Source organism: Elephas maximus, chromosome 27 (assembly GCF_024166365.1).
Source record: "Elephas maximus indicus isolate mEleMax1 chromosome 27, mEleMax1 primary haplotype, whole genome shotgun sequence".
Classification (NCBI taxonomy): domain Eukaryota; kingdom Metazoa; phylum Chordata; class Mammalia; order Proboscidea; family Elephantidae; genus Elephas; species Elephas maximus.
Genome location: NC_064845.1, coordinates 25,287,498 through 25,309,236, shown reverse-complemented (window position 1 = coordinate 25,309,236; position 21,739 = coordinate 25,287,498). Strand labels below are relative to the sequence as shown.

The following is a 21,739-nucleotide window of genomic DNA, read 5'->3' as shown; positions in this document are numbered from 1 at the left end:
TGTGATGAAATGACAGGAGGCACCAGCCCTGCATGAGTCTGGGTACAGTGTGCCAGGGAGAACACGCAGCTGGTGCAGAGGCTGGAAGGCAGACATGAGTTTTTCTAGAGGGAGGGTTGAAATGCAGCAAGTATGGCTAGAGGGAGCTGAGGAGAGGAGGCAGGGAAGAGGAGGACAGATCGAGGACCCATGACCTGGTGGGCTGGAGGAGTTATCTCCTGCTCTGTGATAACACCCCCAAAAGTAATGACTCACAACAGCACACAGCATGCAGTCTTTGTGCGCCAGGAATCCAGGCATGGCTTACCTGGGAACTGCCCCAAGTTCTCAGGAGCCTGTGGTTGTGGTCTCAGCTGAGTCCTGACTCGGGAGATCTGCTCCCTATTCACTTCCATGTTATGAGCAGGACTCTGAGAGTTGCTGGACTTAGGGGCCTCATTTCCTCTTTGTCTGTTGATTAGGACCCTCCCTCACCTCTTTGTCACATGAGTCTCTCCATGTGCAGGTCATACATCACAGCTGCTTCCTGGGGGGAGAGTGAGAAATAAATGACAGACAGAGAGAGAGAGGACTGAGAGACAGACAGACAGACAGTGAGAGAGAGAGAGAATAAAACAGAGCCAAGAAACATTGCCCAAAATGGGGTCATTATGAGTTGAAATCGACTCAGTGGCACCTAACACCAAGAACAACATTCTTGAGGAGCAAGTCCTTGAGTCCAATCCACACTGAGGGGAGGGGGCCACACAGGATGTGGAGACCAGGAGGTAGGATTGTTGGCAGCCATCGTGCAGGCTGCCTACCCCCAAGTCTGAGATGAGGCGCTGGGTTAGATTCTAAATGTAACGGAAGTTATTGGAAGGTTTTATGCAGAGGGTGACAATATCTGACGTTCATTTCATTCCAACCCCCTCCTAGGGCAGACTGGAAATTGAGGTCAAGAGGGGCAGGCACTTTCCCAAGCTCACACCACCAGAACCGAGCCCTGTTTGGGGATCTACTCCATGCTGCTTCCCACCCCTGCTTGAAATTCTTCCATTTCTGAGTTTGTGCATTACCTACAGAGGCAGATTATGCAATAGGTAAGGTAAGCATGGTGATCTCCACATCTTTGATTGGCAAAGCCCATGTGAAATTTTTCACTACAGATTAGTAAGTAAGCACAAGTAGACCTGTGCTTGCCTTGCTTACAGGGTCATCTGCCCCCGTCAGGGATTGTAAATTTGAAAAGAGGCATTGATTCTGTAGGAAGGTGCTCTGGGGTGGGGAGAGGCAGATGCCAGCCATACCTAGAAGCAGAGTATTAGATGTGGTGGAAAAATATGAAAAGGTGAAAACATTCATTACAGATGATCTGGTAAGCAGGTAAGCCCTATGCTTACCTTGACTATTAGATAATCCACCCCTGATTAGCTACAGGTAATGCCAGCCCACGGGTTCTATAGGTGTTATCTCACATATACCTGCTGAGGTCCCTAGGAAGATGCTAGCTAGAATGATCCCTATTGTGTGGGTATGGGGACTGGGGAGGCTCTGGGCAGCACAAAGATTTGTCCAGGGTCACAAACTGATTGAGAGGGATGAGCTTTGTCTGAACCCAGCTCTGTCTGCACAAAGCTGGGGCCCTGGCTTCACCCAGGCCTTCCCCAGGTTTTAGGGGGGAGGGGAAGGGTTGTGTTGGTGTCACTGTGTACAGTTATGGAGATGGCATGGGGACAGGTGAGCATTCAGCAGCCCGGGGGGACTTTGGGGAGGTCTTAACTGACATCAGGCCAAAGTCAGAAGACCCAGCACATGACCTCACTTCCTTGAGAACAGACTACATAGAGCTTGGAACCCTGGTAACCTGGCCCCCACCCAGCTCACTTGAGTGGAGACACTCAAACTAGGAACATGTTTTCTTGTTGTCTCTCATCTTCCCTTGTATCAAAGCTTGAAAGACCCAGGAGTTCGACACTTTCACCAAGGCTGAGACATGGGCTCGTCCCCCAACCACGGAAGCTCAGGCCATTTACCAAAAAGAATCCAAAGGTAACACAGGGTGGCCCAGGGCTGCCAATCCAGGCCAGGCCATCACTGAGATCCCACCTGGGCAGCCCCACACCCCCCCCCAGGACATACCATCTCCCTGGCCATGCCAGCCCTTGTCCTCATGGGGTCCCTGGTAATGGGGGCTGGGAAGAAATGTGGATAGAACTGATGAGGCAGAAAGTTGTTAGCTGAGGCAGGGTCCATTTGGGAGAGAGGTGGTGGGGGTCAGGGAAGGAGGCGCCATGTGACCTGGGGAGATCTGGGAGGGGAGTAGTGATAATGAGGATGATGAAAATGGTGCTGCTGCTTCAGGACTAGCACACATTGAGGGTAACCCCAAGCTCTCCACCCCCACAGCCTCTCACCATACTGGGTTCATGGGCCTGAGTCTGACCGTGGCTGGGCCTAGTCCATCAGGTTGGGTGCCTTGGGGAGGCTGGGGGCTGGGGTGGTAAATGTGGAGACCTCTTTCACTTCCCTGTCTTGACCCCCCTGATCAGACAGAACAGTGGGATATAAGTCTACCCAGGGGTTCCAGTTCAGACCAGGCCTTAGGGAGGGACTGTCAGGGTCACAGGCTGAGTCAGCACTCTCACCTGGACCTTCTCTGAGATCCAGCTCACCCTGAGTGGGGCAGTCAACGTGCAACCCTAGCTGCTGGCCTGCCTGGGCCACTGCTGACCCTGTGCCAGCCCAGCTTCTGCCAGATCCTGCTGCAATACTCAGAGGTTGATTTTTCTATCCGTGGACTTGGTCAGGGCTGGATGGTGCTGCCCACAGTCCAGCCCTCCCAGCATGGGGGAACTGGGAGCTCCTCGGAGACACAAGGGCTTGAGGGGCAGAGAGAGAAGGAGGCAGCACGGACGGACTCTTGATGCCTCCCTGGCCGCTGCCGGCACTGTCTCTGCAGAACTCCCAGCAGGAGATCCCCAAGGAAAAGGAGAATGGCATCACCTACTCGGTCTACCCCAAGAAAGGGACCAGGAAGGGCTGGCACAGGTTCTGGGTGAGTGTGGGGGGAGGGGAGTGGCATCCCCACCCAGAGACCCAAGATGACCAGGGAGGCCCTACGGCCCAGACACCTCCCTGTAGACTTCAGGTCCCTCCCAGGACTTTCCCTCTTGAGGGTCCCCAGACTCCTCACAAAGTAATTAGCCTCCCCCCCCACCACTGCCCTCCCTGCCCTGTCCAGCTACAAAGTTACTGTTCACGTAAGCCCATGCATATTTTGCGCGTTGCTGCTGTTTTAGCGTTTAACTTTCAACCCCAGGGCCCCAGGCAGCAGTTGGCTGGACTGTCCCTCCACACCTTCTCCCAGCTTCACACAGCATCACACTTAGCAGGCCTCTTTCATCCTAAAGCGCAAGGCTCAGGCTATGACACACCTTTTTCTACAACCTACAATCTCACGGAACACAACACGTGACCCTTTCAGGTCAGAGGCTGTATCTGACTTGCTACAGAATGTTCCAGAAGAGAGGCCCGTTCCCACAGTGACTGAGTCTCTCACTGCTGCTGGCCCTGGACTGATTCCTTCTGCCGCCATTTCAGCAGGGCTGCAGGAACACTTTCCTGTGTCCTCCTGTACTGACCCACCCAGAATAGACTCCCAGGAATGGCATGCTGGGGGAAGGATGTGGACATTTCAAGTTAGGATCACTACAGCCAGACTCCTTCCCAAAACAGCTGTCGCAGTCCCATGGCCCAGCAGATTGTGATGCTGGCTGCGTCTCTGCATTGAGCCTGTTCCAGGTGTTAGGGTTCTTTTCCATTTTCCCTATCTGCTGTCAGGGTGGCCAACAGAACTGCAGGGTGGCTTTGAGGCACTTGTTGGCCCTGAGAAGCTGAGCCACCTCTCAGTCCTTTACCAACCATTCACATTTGCCCTCCCTGAGCCATCTGTTCAGATCCTTACTTATGTGGGGGTCTTTCTGGCACTCCAGGATCTCTAGGCTAACACCCTTGGCTGGATCTGGGTGCTCAAAACCCCCTTTAACGTACAGAAAGAAAAGTCTGTGTCTTGCTTATCTCATGGGTGTCTGCTCTGTGCACTGTCTTCAGCTGGGAGGAAGTGAGCTTGCACCAGACCTTCCCCTCCGAGTCAGGAACAGAGCAGGCCTCACCTAGCACAGAGGAAACATCACGGAGCCCTAGTATCAGACAGTTCTGGGCTCTGACCAGGTGACTTTGAGTTGACAATGGATATCATCAAGCTTCTGTTTTCACACCTCTGGAACGGGGTGTTTTTTGAGGACTCACTGGGATACTGCTCTTGCTTCAGGGAGATACCATTGTTACTTGTTTAACAAAATCACTTCAGGTTCCTAATCTTTGTAATCATCCCCCACCTCCAATTCTGCTTGGAAAGCTGAGTTCTCTTTGCTGCTAAAAGCACTTGTGTCCCACCTCCTGCCACAGATCACTGAGGGAGACGGAGTACCTGGTCTGAGCTCTAGGCCCCCAACCCTCCTGGTGGTTCATGGGCTGCCTCTGACAGTATGTCCCCGCTCTGTCCCACCCCAGTGTGTCTGTGCTTCTGACGAAGACCTGGATGAGGCCTGGGTGATGAAAACCTTCAAGGCAGGCTCACTGCAGAAGCTGGTGGAACTCCTGCTGCCCGCCTACCTAAAGCGTGACATCTCCTACATCAAAATCTTTCTGGGAGCCTACAGAACCTACGCCACCACCCAGCAGGTCCTAGACCAGCTTCTCCAAAGGTGAGCACCCCACCCTCCATAGCCCAATGGGGACTCTACCCGCTATCAGCTGTGAGTCTGGAGAATGTCACTTCACCACTCAGAGCCTCAGTTTTCTTCCCTGAGGGGTGGTAAAAGTCCAATCGGCTAGAATTACTGTCAGGACCACATGGGATAAGCCACAGGAAGTGTGTACCTGGAGCCCAGCTCTAAGATGAAGGGTGCTGGAGGGCCTGGGATGTTCAAATTTATTATTTTCCTCTTCCCCATGAAGAAGCTTTCTGCCTCACCCCTCACTGACTACGTGCCCTTGAGCAAACCTACTTCGCATTCGTAAAGGGGAGTTTGAGATTCCATTCAGGAGGTCCTTGGTATAGCCAGAACAGGGAACCCTGGAGGCTGATAGAGGGGCACCAGGACTCTTACGTACCTGGGAGGGTGCTGGTTGGGTTCACTCATTCACCAGTCATCCAGAGACACTGTTCTCGGTATTTAGCACTGTTCAGTGAACAAGGCAGATAAGAAGCCCTGCCCTCCTGGGCCTCCAGTCCGAGAGTCAGACAGGAACACTAGACATCTTAAGCAAGTAGTGTCCACACTGCATTAGATGTGACACCCTCATACCACCTCTAGGTATGGATGTAACCACCCCTATTCTGCTGAGTATGGTGAGCCCCAGGAGCAGCTGAAACGGTGAGTGGACTTTGGGTGGAGAAGGAGGGGCTGAGGTTTTAGGGGGCCTGTGTCTGGACTGGGGCTGGCAGACCCTGGGCCCCACACATCTAGATTCCACTAGAGGGATGAGTTTAGGGACGCCCCCTGCAGAGCATAAGCAGTCATAGAGAGCTAGGAGTGGAACCTGGGCATCCTGGATAGTAGAGGGGAGGCTGGGGGCTCAGAGATGCCCCTGAGAGAATTCATCTTCCCACAGTCCCCTCACATCACCTGTTGCCCCCTCCCCTATTTGGGGCCCAAAACAGGAGGTGCTGGGGGAGGAGGAGGGGGGGTGGAGAAAATTGCTCCCAAATCCTGATCACCAGTCACGGGTGCTCGGCTGCATGAGGGGCCCCTGTCCCAGGGTAGAACAGTCTCCATGGGAGAAGAGGCCCTCACATGCATGCAGAGAGACAGGCAGCACGTTGGTGCACACGCTCCAGAGGAGGGGTCCTATGGCCTAGGCATCTGGATCAGGGTACGGTCTCCATGTGTCGCCCAGCATCAGATAATCCTGGAGCACTACTGAGGTGAACATGCAGACACATATCTCCGTTCCCTTAGAGTGTAACTATCCAGTGCGGAGAGGGCCAGGAGACAGAAAGGGATGTAATTCAGGCTCCCCGAGGAGGGAGAGTTGGACAGACCACTGATGGGGAGCTCCCTGGGACAAGGCTCTGTGCTAGCCCCATCAGTGACCAGGCCTGCCACCGTCAGGGCAGCCAGAGGGCATGATACAGGGTGGTGCTGACCTTTGGGAGGTCAACGGTACAGGGGTAGACAGGGAGACTGGCCCCTTGCAGGGGTGCCCTGGGAGGGCAGTGTGGTGGGAAAAGCCAGACCTCTGACCCTGCTCTTCACCACCCACCCCCAGCGCCATCTCTTTTATCCTGGGCACATGGCTAAAGGAACACTCGGAGGATTTTGATCAGCCCCCGAACTTCCCCTACCTAAAGCTCGTGGTGGAGTACGTGCACGTGAACATGCCAGGCTCACATCTGGTGCATGATGCCCAACTTCTCTTGGCACGGCTGGATCACATGGGGGTCACTGAGGCAGAGCCAGAGGGTGAGGAAGACTGGGCATGACTGCATGTGAGCTTGTGAAGGGGACATGGGAAGGCTCCCAGAGGTTGGGGTTGAGCCAGGGCTCTGAGTAACTTCAGGCCCTCCTGTGGTAGACCATAGTCTGGGAAGACTTCCTGGGGTGGAAATCTTGGGAATGGGCTTCTCTTCGTGGAAGTGGGTGTTTTCCATCATTGGGAAGGCATGAGGAAAGGCAGTCAAGTTGGTGAACCTTTGTTCTCTTGCAGCTCCAGAGCCGGGGCCAGTGCCAATTGTAAAAGAAGCTCAAGAGCTAACTTTGCCCCAAGAACCGGCTCCTGGACAATCTCCTGGGGAAAATTCTGCTCCTGTATCAGCCCCAGAGCTCCACAGCGCACCATCTATTATGTCATCAGCTCCAGCACTGGCACTGGATGGACAGCTGCCTGGAGGGGTGGATCCCTATCCTGGGCCACCTCCAGAAATGGCTCCCGGACCACCAGCTGATGTCAATCCTGCTCCTGCTGCTGCTCCAGCACTGGAGTTTGACGTAACCCAGGTCTTCCCCCAGCTCCATCACCAGCATCAGATGGAGAGTGAGATGGAGAGGTGGATTACCATCTTTAGCCATCTCCAGAACCGGATACTGGACCACCAGCTGACGTGGATCCTGCTCCTGCTCCACCACAGGAGATCAACAGAGCTCCAGCTATTCCGTCACAAGCTTTGGCTCTGGCAGCAGATGGATAGGCCACTGGACGTCCAGATTCTTAAGCTGGGCCACCGCCTGAGCCAGATCCTGGACCACCTTGTGTTGTCGATCCTGATCCTGTACCAACACCAAAGCTCAACAGAGCACCACCTATCCCATCTCCAGACGGAGAGCCATCAGGAGAGCTGGATTTTTACCCTAGGCAACTTCCAGAACAGACTCAAGGACCACTTCCTCAGTCAGATCCTGCTCTTGCAACAACATTGGAGCTGGGTACAACAACAGCTCCTCCATCACCAAGTCGAGCACTGGCACCCAACAGACGGCCTGCTGAAAGATCAGATTCTCTCCCTGGGCCAAGACCATAACGAGCTCCTGGAAAGCCTGCTGAGATCCATCATGTGCCTGGACTAACACTGGAGCTCCACAGAACACCATCACTAGCTCCAGCACTGGCAGCAAATGGAGAGCCACCTGGAAGATCAGATTCTGGGCTACATCCAGAACTGGCTCCAGGACCACTGGCTGATGTCAGTCCTGCTCCTGTTCCTCGACCAACACCAGAGCTCAATGTAGCCCACAGCCCTCCATCTCGATCTCTGGCCTGGGCACCAGGAGAAGAGCCTGATGGAGGGCTCGATTCCCATTCTGGGCCACCTACAGAACTCCTTGCTCAACCACCTGCTCCTGCACAAACACCGGAAGTCCTTAGAGCAACAGCTATTTCATCACCAGGTCCAGCAGTGGCACTGGACAAAGAGTCCACTGGAGGGGCGGACTTCCATCCTGGGCCACCTCCAACTGGCTCATGGACAAACAGCTGATATCGATCCTGCTCCTACTCCAACACTCGAGCCCCATAGACTATTAAGTCCTCCACCGCTAGCTCTGCCTTGGGCACCAGAGGCGAAGCCACTTGCCATGCCTCCTCCACAGCAGCTCCTCATTCACTGCCAGGGAACATCAGCCTCAGAACCAGACATTTTCTTTTTCTCACATCAGTGGGTATTTTTTTTTTTTTGCTTTGTTGTAGTATTTTTCCAGCTCAATTTATACTTTAGAGTTTATACTATATTAACTGGTAGTTTTCTCATTAAATAAAGTTTTGTTTTAATAGCTTAAAAGTATGTAATAGCAGTGGGTTACCTACTATCACAATCCTATTCAACCATCAGCAGTATCTACTCTAGATCACTTTCATTACCACTGGGATGGTTAATGTTATGTGTCAACCTGGGCCATGATTCTCAGGGATTTGGCAGAAATTATGTAATCATCCTCCATTTTGTGATCTGATGTGAGCAGCCGATCTGCTAGAAGAGAAATTTCCTTGGGAATATGGCCTGAAAATTAATACATTTTCTGTGGTATGCAGCCATTAATCTGGCCAATGCCCTTTTCTTTATCCCTGTTTTAAAGGGCCACCAGAAGCAGTTTGCCTTCAGCTGGTCAGGCCAGCAATACACTTTCACTATTTTATCTCAGAAGTATGTCAACTCTCAAGCCCTATGTGATAATTTAGTTCACCGGGAACTTGATCACTTTTCCCTTCCATAAGACGTCACACTGGTCCATTACATAAATGGCATTATGCTGACTGAACCTAGTAAGAAAGAAGTATCAGTACTCTAGACTTATTGGTAAGATATGTGCATGCTAGAGGGTGGAAAATTATTCTGACAAAAACCCAGGTGCCTATATCTCAGTGAAAAATCTAGGGCTCCAGTGTGTGGGGGATGTTGAGATATTATTCCTTGTAAACTGAACGATAAGTTGATGTATCTGGCCCTTCCTACAACTAAAAAGGAGGCACAACACTTGTTGGGCCTCTTTGGATTTTGGAGGCATCATATCCCTCATTTGGGTGTGCTACTCCAGCCTATTTATCAAATGACTTGAAAAGCTGCCAGTTTTGACTAGGGCCCACGAGAAGAGAAAGCTCCGCAACAGATTCAGGCTGATGTCCAAGCTGCTCTGCCACTTGGGCCATACGATCTGGGAGGTCCAATGGTTCTGGAAGTGTCAGTGGCAGACAGAGATGCTGTTTGGAGTCCTGTTTGGAGTCTTTGCAGGCCCCTACTGGTGAATGACAGTACAGACCCTTAGGATTTTGGAGCAAAGCCCTGCCATCACCTGCATTAAACTACTCTCCTTTTGAGAAACAGCTTTTGACTTGTTACAGGGCCTTGGTAGAGACTGAACACTTAACCACGGGACACCAAGTTACCACGCGGCCTGAGCTGCCCATCATGAACTGGGTGTTGTCTGACTCACAGAGCCATAAAATCGGATGTGCTCAGCAGCACTCCATCAGTAAGTGGAAGTCGTATCTACGATATCGGGCCTGAGCAGGATCTGAAGCCTCAAGTAAGTCGCATGAGGAAATGGCCCAAATGCCCACGGTCTCCACTTCTGTTACATTACCTGCCCTTTCCTAGTCTTCATCTATGGCCTCATGATCAGTTGACTGAGGAAGAGAAAGCTGCTGTCTGGTTTACAGGTGTTTCTCTGCATGATATGCAGGCACCATCTGAATGTGGACAGTGGCAGCAAAGCACTACAGCCCCTTTCTGGGATCTCCCTGAAGGACACTGGTAAGGGAATAGCCTCTCAATGGGCAGGACTTCAATCAGTGCACATGAGTATTCACTTTACTTGGATGGAAAAATGGCCAGATATGCAATTGTGCATGGATTCACGGGTTGTGGCCGATAGTTTGACTGGATAGACGGGGACGTGGAAGGAACATGATTGGAAATTTGAAGTCAAGGAAGTATGAAGAAATGGCATGTGACAGACCTCTCTGAACAGGCCAAATAAATGAAGGTGTTTGTATCCCGTGTGAATGCTCTGCCTTAGGCAGCGTTCTCTAAAGAAGCAAAACCAGTTAAGTGTATAAATATGTATATATAGAGAGAGATTTATATCTAGGAAAGGGCTCACACGGTTTTAGAGGCCATAACACCACAAGTCTGTGGGTCAGGATAGAGGCCTCTCCTGATTCACGTAGCCTCAGGTGCTGGTGAACCCAAGTTCGGCAGGCTGGAGAGCAGGGCTGTTGCTCACAGGCTGTGAAGGTCAACGAATCCCAAGACTGGCAGACAAGACCACAGGTAAACTGCTAGCTCAAGTCCCAAAATCTGGAGGTCAGGTGAACAGGACCCAGCTGCAGAATCCAGAATGAGCAAACCCCTCTGAGCCCTGCGAGAATGTCTGCGCACATTGGATGCAGGACACACGCCCAAGGAAACTCCTCTTCAACCAATTGCCTACTCACATCATATGGCACCATGGGGGCAATCACATATCAAATCTCAACAGGCAAGTGACCACAACATGACATGACTGCCAAAACTCTGAGAATCATGGTACAGCCAAGTTAACACACACTCTTAACTATCACAGTTCACTCTTTGTCAACTTGGTACCGGTACACATCTCCTTAAACCACACATAATCTCTGAATAAAGACAATTATAAAGTCATTCTTTTGCCTAACATGATACAATGAACACACATACTGCTAAAAATGCACTAGCTCTATTTACATCTTATATTTTATAACTTGAGGAAACAAAAATATTTGATGCACACAAAAGCAGAAATACTCATTACAGTTACAGTTCTTGTTTCCTCAATTGGTCGCGTGAGCGTAAATGGTATTTAGAACTACCTTCTTCCACCACCCATTCCATATTCCCTTTGGCCTAAGCAAGCACCTCAGCTGGTCGTGGCTCTTTGCCTGGTGGGGTGGCGGAAACTATCATTCCTAAAGGGTCTGGGCCATTAGTAGTCATGTTGGAACTCAGTTGCTGTAATTTTCCACTGATTTTAATCAAAGGGCATGTGTGATGTTTAAGATTGCATGTCTCAACGTGGCTGGACCATGATTCTCTGTGTTTTGCCAGTTGTATGATGTTTGATCACTTCCCTGTTGAAATTTGGTATGTGATCACCCTCATAATGGAATCTTCCGAGTGGTTTCAGTGCAGGTAGGGCCTGTGGTGGCTCACTCCCCGCTCAGCCTTTATCTCTTCACCCTCTGCCACCTACTTCCTTCTGCTCATCTTGCCGAGGCTCTTGGCTTATTCTGGATCCTGCACATGTCTCTTGTTCATCTGACCTCCAGTTTTGGGACTGGAGCTAGCAGCTTACCTGCTATCTTGGGATTCATCAACCTTCACAGCCTGTGAGCAGGAGCCCTGCTCTCCAGCCTGCTAATCTTGGGTTTGCCAGCCCCTGTGGCTCCATGAATCAGGAGAAGCCTCTATGCTGATCCACCGACTTGCAGCTCTACAATCATGTAAGCTATTTCCTTGATGTAAATCTCTCCATATACATATTTATAAACTTTACTAGTTTTGCTTCTCTAGAGAACCCAGCCTAAGACATTTGGTACCCAGAGTGGTTCTAGAGAAACAAAATTGTAAGGATGAGTTTTCTAAATTAGTTTTCAAGTCTGGTTACTCTCAAAGATGTTGATGACTCTGCTTTCAGTAGTAAAGAGGGCACTGCTAATCCATGGCATGAGGTGGCAATTCAAATATGCAAATTATCACCACCAATAGATCAGGTATTGGTGAAAGGCGAGGCTCTGGGTGATGGCATATATGATACCTTTCAATAATTTTCTCATAATGAGAAGTATAAGGAAGCTGGTTGGTTGGTCCTACTTTCACTTGACAAACTGGTGAAAGAAAGAGACACTCTCGGGACTTCAGTGTCAAAGCTCAAGTGCCGCATAAACGACCTCAAAGTGTCCACTTGTGCTTTGAAGGAAAGCCTTATTTCTTGTAGCAACACTGCAGATATTGCCAAAAACCAAACCCGAGTCTTATTGTAAGAGTGGCTGAATAACAATTCCAGTTCAATTGCCAACTTAGAGAGGTGTCTGAAGTTAAAGTAAGGGCATTCATTGGGAAGAAATGAGATCCTGAAACTTGGGATGGGGACATATGGGCAGATAGTTAGAAAGCTGGAGACACTGAGCCCCTAAATTCCATTTAATCACTCCTGCCAATAGAACCACTTCCATCTGAAGAGATTACTTCATGTGTGTCTGCTACACCACCCTGCCCAGTAAAGGCATTAGCCCCTCCACTTCCATCTAATGAAATTAGCCCTTGCCCAGCTGCCTCTAAAGAGCCCTTGCCTGAGCCATTGCCTGGGGCATCATCTGAGGCAGGTGCTTTACAAGGCAATGCTGAATGTTCTCAAAACAATCCCACACTACCGATTCTGGCTTCTAGACCTATAACTAGATTAAGTCCCACCGAGCCCCAAAGAGATGTAGTAGAAAGTGTGACCCAGGAGGAGGTACGCTACACTCCAAGAGAACTGCTTGACTTTTCTAATATGTACAAACAGGAACCTGGGGAATAGGTGTGGGAATGGTTATTCAGGGTGCAGGATAATGCTGCAAGGAACATAAAGATGGATCAGTCTGAGTTTATTGATATGGGTCCACTAAGCACACATTCTTCATTCAATGTTTCACCTCAAGATATTAAGGAAAGACCTAATAGTTCATTTGTTTGGGTTGCTGAAGCACGGATTACACAGTGGCCTACACTAAATCAAGTTGAAGTACTAGACCTGCCCTGGTATACTGTAGAAGAAGGTATTCAAAGGTATTCTGAGGTGGATTTATTAGGTTAAACCCACAGACCCACACATGGAATGCCCAAAGAACACACCTTTTACCACAAATGTGAGGAACAAATTTGTGAAGGGAAATCCAGCATCCTTGAAGGCTGCTGTGATTGCTATTTTATGTAAATCAGATCTGAGAGTGGGAACTGCCCTAACTGAATTTAGACACCTCAATACAATTGGGTTGATTGGACCCTGTGATAGTAGGGGCCAAGTGGCGGCACTCAATCGAGAAAGAAAAGGTGGGCGTGGTTACAGCAATGGACAGCAGAGTCAAAGCAGTAATCAGAATAGTCTGACTCATATGGACTTATGACTACTTAGTCACGGTGTCCCTAGGAGTCAAATAGATAGGAAACCTACTAAATATTTACTTGATCTGTAGAAATAGGAGAATTCTTGGTTAGGTGAGCAGCAGTCTAACTTGAATGGTCCTCAGTCAACTCCCATACTAGAGTGAATTTAAAGACCCACAACCCCTTGAATGAAGGGAAGGCCAAGTCCTCATGAGGAAGGACACAAATACACTGCCAAAAATTTATACAGTTAATCTGTCTCCTACCCTTCCCCAAAGGGGTCTACAACATTTTATGAGAGTGACTTTTCATTGGAGAAAAGAAAATAATCAGACTTTTTGGGGGGTTACTGTATCCTAGCTCTGAGCTGACACAAATGCCAGGAGAACCAAAACAGCACTGTAGCCCACCAGTCAGAGTGGGACACACACAGAGGTTAGGTTATTAATGGAGTCTTGGCTCATGTTTGTTTCATAGTAGGTCCAATGGGTCCCCAAATCCCCTCATAGTGACTTTTTCCAGTTCCAGAATACATTATTGGAATAGATATACTCAATAACCAGCAGAAACCCCACACTGAATCCCTAACAAATGGAGAAAGAGTCATTTTGGTAGGAAAAGCCAAGTGGAAGCCATTAGAACTACCCCCACCTAGGAAAACAGTAAACCAAAAGCAATACTGCATTCCTGGAGAAATTGCAGACATTACTGCCACCAGCAAGGACTTGAAGGATATAGGGGTGGTGCATCACACCACATCCCCCATTCATCTCGTCTATTTCACCTGTGAAAAAATCAGATGGACCTTGGAGAACAGTAGATTATCAAAAACCTAACCAGATTGTGACTCCAATTGCAGATGCTGTTCCAGATGTAGTTTCATTGCTTGAGCAAATTAATACATGTCCTGGTAACTCATGTGCAGCTGCTGAACTGGCTAATGCCTTTTTCTCCATGCCTGTTTGGAAGGACCATCAGAAGTCTGCCTTCAGCTGGCAAGGCCAGCAATACACCTCCACTTGCCTAGCTCAGCGCTCCATGAGCTCTCCTGCCCTATGTCATAATTTAGTCAGCAGGGACCTTGATCGTCTTTCCCTCCTATATTATGTCACACTGGTCCACTACATTGGTGACATTATGCTGATTGGATCTAGTAAGGAAGAAGTATCAATGACTCTGGACTTATTGGTAAAGCATTTGCCTGCTCCCAAAGAGTGGGAAATTAATCCCACAAAAATTCAGGCACCTTCCACCTCAGTAATATTTTTAGGGGTCCAGTGGTATGGGGCATGTCGAGATATTCCGTCTAAAGTGAAGGACAAGTTTTTTATTGCACCTGGCTGTTCCCTCAACTAAAAAGGAGGCACAACACCTAGGAGGCCTCTTTGGATTTTGGAGGCAACATGTTCTTCATTTAGGTTTGCTACTCTAGCCTATTTATCAAGTGACTCTAAAAGCTGCTAGTTTTGAGTGGGGCCGAGAACAAGAGAAGCCACTCTCCCACTCTGCTGATTCAATGCTGCTTGAAGTGTCAATGGCAGATAGCGATGCTGTCAGGAATCCTTGGCAGACCCCTACTGGCGAATTGCAACACAGACCCTTAGGATTTTGGAGCAAAGCCTTGCTATCCTCTGCAGATAACTACTCTCCTTTTGAGAAACAGCTTTTGGCTTGTTCTGGGGCCTTAGTAGAGACTGAATGCTTAACCACAGGCCACCAAGTCACCATGTGGCCTGAGCTGCCCATTATGAACTGGATGTTGTCTGACCCACAGAGTATGCACAGGAGCACTCCATCATTAAATGGAAGTGGTATATACAAGATTGGGCCTGAGCAGGACCTGAAGGCACAAGTTGCATGAGGAAATGTCCCAAATGCCCTTGGCCTCCACTCCTGTCACACTACCTTCCATCTCCCAGTATGCACCTATGGCCTCATGGGGAGTTCCTTACGATCGGTTGACTAGAGAAGAGAAAACTTGTGCCTGCTTTACAGATGGCTCTGTGCAATATGCAGCCACCACTCAAAAATGGACAGCGGCGGCACTACACCCCTTTTTGGGACCTCCCTGAAGGACAGTGTGAAGGAAAATCCTCCCAAAAGGAAGAAATTCTAGCAGTGCACCTGGTTGTTCACTTTGTCTGGAAGGAGAAATGTCCAGATGTGCAATTGTATACGGATTCAAGGGTTGTGGTCAATGGTTTGGCTGGATGGTCAGGTTCTTGGAAGGAATATGATTGGAAAATTGCAGCCCAGGATTTATGGGGAAGAGGTATGGGGACATACCTCTCTGAATGAGCCAAAGAAGTAAATATATATGTGCCCCTTGTGAATGCTGACCAAAGCATGACCTCAGCAGAGGGTGATTTTAGCAATCAAGTGGATAGGATGATACATTCTGTGAAAACCAGTCATTCTCTTTCCCCAGCCAGTCACATCATTGCTCAATGAGCTCATGAAAAAAGTGGCCATGGTGGCAGAGATGGAGGTTATGCATGGGTCCAGCAACATGGACTTCCACTCACCAAGGCAGACTTGGCAACAGCCACTGCTAAGTGCCCCATCTGCCAGCAGCAGAGGTCAACACTGGGTCCTTAATATGGCACCATACCTCAAGGTGCTTAGCAAGCAACCTGGTGGCAAGTTGACTACATTGGACCACTTCCATCATGGAAAGAGCAGCATTTGTTCTTACTGGAATAGATACTTACTCTGATATGGATTTGCCTTCCCTGAGCAATGTTGCCAAAACCACCATCTGTGGGCTTACAGAATGCCTTATTCACCATCATTGTTATCCCACACAGTATTGCCTCTGATCAAGAGACTCACTTCACAGCAAATAAAGTATGGCAGTGGGCCCATGTTCATAGAATTCACTGGTCTTACCATGTTCCTCATCATCCTGAAGCAGCTGGCTTGATAGGATGATGGAATGGACTCCTAAAGACACCACTATGCACCAGCTAGGTGACAATATCTTGCAGAGTTGGGGTAATACTCTCCAGCAGGCTGTATATGCTTTAAACTAGCATCCAATATATGGTGCTGTTTCTTCCATAGCCAGGATTCATGGGTCCAAAAATCAAGAAGTGGAAATGGGAGTGGCACCACTCACTATTACCCCTAGTGACCCACTCACAAGATTTTCACTTCCTGTCCCCATGATCTTATGCTCTTCAGTCTGGAGGTCTTAGTTCCAAAGGGAGGAATGCGCCCACCTGGAGACACATCACTGATTCCATTGAACTGGAAGCTAAGAATGCCACCTAGCAACTGGATCAACAGGCAAAGAAGGGAGTTACCATACTGGCTGCTGTGATTGATCCTGATTACCAAGAGGAAATCAGATTGATATTACATAATGGAGATAAAGACGAGTATGCCTGGAACGCAGGAGATCCCTTAGGGCATCTCTTAGTACTAGCATGTCCTGTGATTAAAGTCAATGGAAAACTATAGTAACTCAATTCTGACAGGGCTACTAATGGCCCAGAACCTTCAGGAATGAAGATTTGGGTCATGCCACCAGGCAAAAAACCATGATCTGGTGAGGTGCTTGCTGAGGGCAAAGGGAATATGGAATGGGTGTTGGAAGAAGGTAGTTCTAAATACCACTTACGTCCACGTGACCAGTTGCAGAAACGAGGACTGTAATTGTTATGAGTATTTCTGCTTTGTATGTGTGCATCAAATATTTTTGCTTTTTCACTTACAAAATATAAGATGTAAATGGAGCTAGTGCATTTTCAATTAATCACGTGTTAGTTACATCATGTTAAGACTAAGTATGACTTTGTAATTGTCTTTATTTAGAGATTATGTATGGTTTGGGGAGATGTGTACAGGTGCTAAGTTGACAAGCAGTGGACTCTGATGGTTAATATTGTGTGTCAACACAATGGAGTATTACATAATGATAAAGAACAATGATGTATCTGTGAAGCATCTCATAACATGGATGAATCTGGAGGGCATTATGCTGAGCGAAATAAGTCAACCACAAAACGACAAATATTGTATGAAACCACTACTGTAAAAACTCATAAAAAGGTTTGCACACAAAAAGAAACAATCTTTGATGGTTACAAGGGGTGGGGGAAGCGTGGAAACGGAAAAACACTAAACAGACAACAGATAAGTGGTAACTTTGGTGAAGCGTAAGACAGTACACAATACTGGGAAGCCAGAACAGCTTGTACAAGACAAGGTCATGGAAGCTCCATAGATACATCCAAACTACCTGAGGGACTGAATTGCTGGGCTGAGGGCTGTGGGGACCATGAACTCAGGGAACAGCTGATCTACCACAGCTGAGGTGGTCAGTGTGCTCCATCCATATTTCCTGGGACCACAATATCATTTTTAAAATTTTATATTGTTGTTGAGAATATGTACAGCAAAACATACACCAATTCACCACAATTCAGTAACACTGATTACGTTCTTTGAGTTGTGTAGCTATTCTCACTGTTTCTGAGTTGTTCCTCCCACATTAACACAAACTCACTGCCCCCTGAAGTTCCTATCTAATCTTTTGAGTTGTTGTTGTTACTTTGATCCTATATAGTCCTTCAAAGAGCACAATGCTCAAAGCAGACATTTTTACTACTTAAGCTAGGCTATTGTTTACCCTTAGGAAGTCTTCAGGAGATTTTTTTTGGTTTAAGGTTTAAAGATTATTTCAGAGCATTAGTTTCAGGGATTCATTCAGCCTCCATGGTTCCAGAAAGTCTGGATTCCATGAGAATTTTAAATTCTTTTCTGCATTTACCCTGTTTTGATCAGGATTCTCTAGGCTCTTTGCTCAAAACATCCAGTCATAGTAGCTGGGCACCATCCAGTTCTTACAGTCTCATGGCAACGGAAAAAAAAAAAAAACCCTGTTGCCCTCAAGTCTATTCTGACTCATAGCAACCCTGTAGGACAGAGTAGAACTGCCTCATACGGTTTCCAAGGAGTGGCTGGTAGATTTCAACTGCCAACCTTTTTGGTTAGCAGCTGAGCTCTTAACCACTGCCCCACCAGTTATTCATAGAGGAAATTAGAAACACATTCCATATTCTCCTCCTGTTCCTTACTCTTCTTCTTCCACTGTTGCTCCAGGCCCATAGAGACCAATTGTTGTGCCTTGGATGGCCACTTGTAAGGTTTTAAGAACCCAGGCACTATGCAAGGAACCAGGAGGTAGAACAGAAGCACTAAACATATTAGGCCAATTAACTGGGATGTCGTGTGAAACCGTGACTCATGATGACCCAATGTGTGCAGAGTAAAACTGTTCTCCACAGGGTTTTCAAGGCTGTGACCTTTCTGAAGCAGATCACCAGGCCTATCATTTGAGGCATCTCTAAGTGGGTTAGAACTGCCAGTCTTTCGGCTAGTAGTCAAGCACTTAACCATCTGCATCACCCAGGGGCCCTTGAGACATCATACCTAGTACTGTTTTGAATGACCTCAGGAGATCGTGATTTTTACCTCTCTGGGTAATCTCTCTGGCATTAACCAGAATTTTTTTTTTTCTTTAGTCTTTAAGGGCATACAACCCATCATACATTGGGCCACCTCACAGGAAACTGATCAGTAGAACAGGAGACATTCAATGAGAGTTCTCTTTCCTGGTGCCTCAGGAGAACTAGAAAGAGTGACACCCTCTCCTTAATGTTGATGTATTTATTGAGGAGGAAAGAAATTATGTAACAGGGAAGTATGGGGCACTGTTTGAGAACTTGGTCTTATCTGGCTAGTTAATGGAACATTCTTATGCCTCGTTGTTTAAGGATTTCTTTTTTATTTTCAGGAAGACAAGAGGAAAGGAAGACATCTCAGGATCCCATTTTGAGGGTCCTTTGGCCACCACTGTCAGAAAATTTTCTCCAAGAGTCCTGGGCCAGACACCTGGATTTCCAGATGGGTTTTATAGTCAAGGAGATTTTAGAGAGGGGAGGTATTTCAGTTATGTAGAAAAGTTCAATTATCTAAAGAAGTTGTTTTTTTTTTTAAATACCGCAAAGCTTTGTGACTTAAAACAACAGGAATTTATTACTTTTCATGATTTTGTGGACTTACTAGAATCAACTGAGTGGTTTTGTTCCACATGGTATAGCTAAGTTCACTCATGGGTTACATTTAGCTGGAAGCCTGACTGGGACTAGGACATCCAAAATGGCCTCTCATCCTCTAGTTCCTCTCACCATTTGGTAATCTAGCCCACGTTTCTTCACATCATGGCATTTACCTTCCAAGAAGGACAAGCCCCGGTATGCAAGCACTTATCAAGCCTCTGCTGGCATCATTTTGCTAATGTCTCATTGGCCAAAGCAAGTCACACGATCAAGAGTCAGTGTGGGAGGGGGCTACAGAAGGGTGCAAACACCAGGAGGTTTTGTGCACTGGAGGCCACCACTATAACAATTTACCACAAGTGAGCAGGGCAATTTTGCACACTGGGTCTCCTCAGTTGTCAGTGCTTAGGTATGGATGCGTAACCTAAGATCTGGTCCTTGACTTTGCAGTTCCAGAAACTCTGTGTGATTAGGAGTTCGTGCTTAGCCCCATGCTTTTATCTGAAATTGCCTCTCATCGTCACTCGAAGACGTGAATTTAGGCTCTCATAGTTTTATCTCAAGACTCTGTCGTCTCGACCACAGATGACTGAACCAGAGTGGACACCTGACCTATGACTGTGTTGGCTGAGCTGGCCCAATTGGACTTTCTCTTAAGACTTTGGAATGGGAATACTGAGAGACTAAGATCCAAACTGGTGAAGAGATTGTAGAAAATTTCCTAGATAGTCTAAAATGAGTTCAGAAATATATCTAAACTCCTGAGATGACTAGAAAATGAGACTGCTAAACCATAGTTATTAAGAAATTGGCTGGTAAGCAAAAAGTTGGCAGACTGAATCCACGAGCACCTCCTTGGAAACCGTGTAGGAAGCTCTACTTTGTCCTATAGGGTCGGTGTGAGTTGGAATCAATTTGACAGCAACGAGTATTCACTAGCAGATATATGTTTCTGCTTATCCTCTTATACTCCGTGACAATATCTACCTGCAAGGGAGGCTGAAAAATGTCATCTCTAGTTGAGTAGCCAAGCACCTAACTACTATAGAAGAAAGAGAAAATAGATCTTAATGAACACTTAGAAGACTCCACTTACATTCTGAAAAAAGTAGTTTAAAAACACATGAAGATTTTCATGGATAGCAAGATAGTGTGAGTTGAAAACAACCTAGGCAGTGAGGCAAATTTGATGTTGGTCTGCATGAATGGCAATGTAGAATCTAGAAAGAGAAAAGTGATAGTCCTGTTTTGTCTGTGTTGTTTAGATGCCCTCTTCTTCCCCCTCATCCCCTCCCCGCACAGCATAGTGTTCAATTCATGGTTATGTTTCAGGAGGGAGAGAGAAAAATGAGTGTATTTAGAGGGAGTAAACAGGATGATGAAACCCTCAAAATCAGGTCATAAACACAGAATGCAACAAAGAACCTCTGAGGGAGTAGGAAAGCAGTGGGATCTAGACCCCAAATTCTCATAAAAAGACCAGACTTAATGGTCTGACTGAGAGTAGAAGGACCCCAGTGGTCATGGCCCCCAGACCTTCTGTTGGCCCTGGACAGGACTATTCCCAAAGCCAACTCTTCAGACAGGGATTGGACTGGACAATGGGTTGGAGAAGGATGCTTGTGAGGAGTGAGCTTCTTGGATCAGGTGGACACTTGAGACTATATTGGCATCTCCTGCCAGGAGGGGAGATGAGAGGGTAGAGGGAGTTCAAAGCTGACAAAATTAACACGAAAAGAGAGATTGGAGGGAGGGAGCGGGCTGTCTCATTAGGCAGAGAGCAACCGGGAGTATGTAGCAAGGTGTATACATGTTTTTCCGTGAGAGACTAACTTGATTTGTAAACTTTCACTTAAAGCACAATAAAAATTAAAAAAAAGAAAGGTCGGAGTCAGGACCAACATGGCTAACTAGGTAGGAGCTACCGCGGATCCCTCTTGCAACAAAGACTTGGAAAAACAAGTGAATCGATCACATACATGACAATCTAGGATCCCTGACCATCAAACACAGATCTAAAGAGTTGACCTGAGTGACAACCCACACCCTGAAGCAGCGACTGCTTCTGGAACCCGCGTCCCGTGCCACAGCCTCGAGCCCTTGTGGATCCCTGGTGCTGAGTGGTGGGGCTGATTGCAGCTTACTGAGACGGGGCAAGCACGGGACACAGCCCTAACCCCTAACCCCCTGGGGTAACCTCAGTAGAGACTCAGCCAGTGCAAGCAGGCTGCACACTGACACAGCTGAAAAGAGAACAAGCAACCACAGGGAAGCAGCAACTGTTTTTGGAGCCTGGAGCCAGCGTCCCAGTCAGAAAACCTTGGTGCCGGGCTTTGCATTAAGTACAGAGGAGCTGAGCACAGCTTCCTGAGACAGTGCAAGCACAGGACGCAGCCCTAGCCCCCTGAAGTAACCTTGGGGGAAACCCAGCCAGCGCACGTAGGCTGCACAATGACGTGGCTTATAGGAGGATAAATCACTGGGAAGCAATGACTGGTTTTGGAGCCTGGAGTGCAGTGTCCCAGCCAGG

The 21,739-nt window shown here is 47.9% G+C and overlaps 1 long non-coding RNA gene across 1 annotated transcript in view; it reads right to left on the bottom strand.

The window, feature by feature from the left end:
- Positions 1–500: 500 nt before the first annotated feature.
- Positions 501–21,739, bottom strand: part of LOC126068374 (uncharacterized) — a 65,572-nt gene continuing 44,333 nt past the window's right edge. The window contains exon 3 of the long non-coding RNA XR_007515660.1: positions 501–526. This is a non-coding gene — a long non-coding RNA (uncharacterized LOC126068374). The remainder of the gene's footprint in view (positions 527–21,739) is intronic.